The 1,996-nt window shown below is 32.4% G+C and overlaps 1 protein-coding gene across 1 annotated transcript in view; it reads right to left on the bottom strand.

Moving 5' to 3' along the window:
• The window catches only part of LOC106459994 (insulin receptor-like), a 136,441-nt gene that overhangs the window by 36,110 nt on the left and 98,335 nt on the right, over positions 1-1,996 (bottom strand). The window lies entirely within an intron of this gene.

The raw sequence follows: 1,996 nt of genomic DNA, 5'->3' as shown, positions 1-1,996 counted from the left end.
CATTATCATGTTCCAGGACATTTCAGTTGGGACGAAGTGGAAAACAGAACAAATGACGCTGCTGAAGACGTGCCACATGAAGAAGCCACCGTCAAAGAAGAAACTCTACTCATTTTTTGAGAAGGGAAACAATGAAGCTCTTGTTGAAGTTACTACCACTGATGTGACTGTTAACGATAATGGAACATTTCCTGATGGAGCAGATGAACCCCACGTGAAGCAGAAGTAGACGAGACGGAGACCAGTATGAAAAAAGATACGTCCCGTAAAATTAAGAGACTTTGTTGAATTTTAATTTTGTGTTTGTAAATTCTGTACAAGTTACTGTACAATTCAAGTTACTGTTAATTATCTATTGGTTTAATGTAAGTGGCTATTGTTCGAGATGAACAATACTAAGGAAGGGGCAGTGTTACGACAGCGGAAGTCACGTGACGCTGGTAACAAGTCACGAGATTCTCGATGGATCTTGACTTTTCCTGGCAACTCTAGTCTTTTCTAGGCACCTTCTTTTTTGTATATAAGCCCGGCAAATAAAGAGGAGAAATAATTGCAGATAGAAAGATATAGAGACAGATAAATGAGTCAAGCAAGCAGTAGTGACGGTAATATAAAGTGTGTGTTTTGTTATCGAGATTGCAAACGTATTGACTATGGAAATTCTGTGTATTATAAAGTTGTATCGAGAAAGAATAAACTAGTTTTAATTAAGAAAGAACTTGTATCACTGAAGATTCTCAGAAAAAATTTCTACGGGAAATTAACAGACAAGCAGATACAAGGCTCATCTCACAATATTAGATTATCATATTATCAGCAAAATGTCTGAACAGCATTCTCTGTGCTAGTTAAGTTATGTAGGTTTTCACATATCGCTGAACTAAATATCAGAAAATAATTTGAGTTTATTCTTCATTTATTTTTAGTATACCCGCTAAGAAAACTTGGAATAAGAATTCAATTTGCATGCTAGGTATATCTATCATAAAGAACAATACAAACAACAAATATAAATCTAAAAAACAACCAAACTTATATAAATTCACAGAACTGATAGTTTAGATAATACAGATCATATTGTTATGAAATCAAGAATACTAAATATTACTCAACAATTCTCTGAAAAGTACTAATAAATTTGACCATCAGCAATCTATCTTTCTGTGCTCTTCATTACAGCAATCAGTTTTTACTGTTACTAATTTTGTTTCCGTGGGTGCAATGATTGGCTTGTATGCATTCCTAAATATTAGTTTGACCAATTGTTGAGAAAAATTTGTAACAATATAGGAGTTATAATTGGAAAAATTAGGTACATGCATGTCACGTGAGAGCTTATCAATGGGATAGTACTTTACACTGAACCATCGATTAATATCAGCATAACATATTCATGCATTAATACCATCTATTGGTGTAACTCAGTAACAGTTAGTTCTGAAGGAAAATCTTAAGTCTTAAGGTTTGTTAAGCAATGTTTTCCTCATGTTTTTTTTTTCTTTCGCATGTTGCCTAACCAACATGCAAAGTAATTTTAATTTTAAGATTAAAAATACTTTTATGCATCAGAAAATTTTCTAATTTCGCATGCAAAATTTTTATAATGTCCAGATAGTTATCAAACATTTCTTAAGAAAAACTATATATTTTATCTGTTATTTTCACCAATGAATCTCTGTACAGGTTCAGTAGATTTGACCGATCTTGTACCACCATAAAAAATTAGGAAATAAATATAAATTATGCCTCATTTGGTTCTAGAATGACAACAAATTATAACATGAAAACGTAAATTTTTACAATAAATAGCTTAAATCTCACAACATTATACATTTATACTCATGACATTAGGTTCAATAAGTCTTGATAGAAATGAATAAAAAACCCTATAACCCGAGCACTTTCGAAAGGTGGACCTTTCTTATTCAGGGGCAAACGGGGAAAGATCCAACTTTCGAAAGTGCTCGGGTTATAGGGTTTTTTATTCATTTCTATC

Source organism: Limulus polyphemus, unplaced genomic scaffold, assembly GCF_000517525.1.
Source record: "Limulus polyphemus unplaced genomic scaffold, Limulus_polyphemus-2.1.2 Scaffold691, whole genome shotgun sequence".
In the NCBI taxonomy this organism is placed as follows: Eukaryota; Metazoa; Arthropoda; class Merostomata; order Xiphosura; family Limulidae; genus Limulus; species Limulus polyphemus.
The sequence above is the reverse complement of the archived record's forward strand: the minus strand, read 5'-3'. Positions and strand labels throughout refer to the sequence as shown.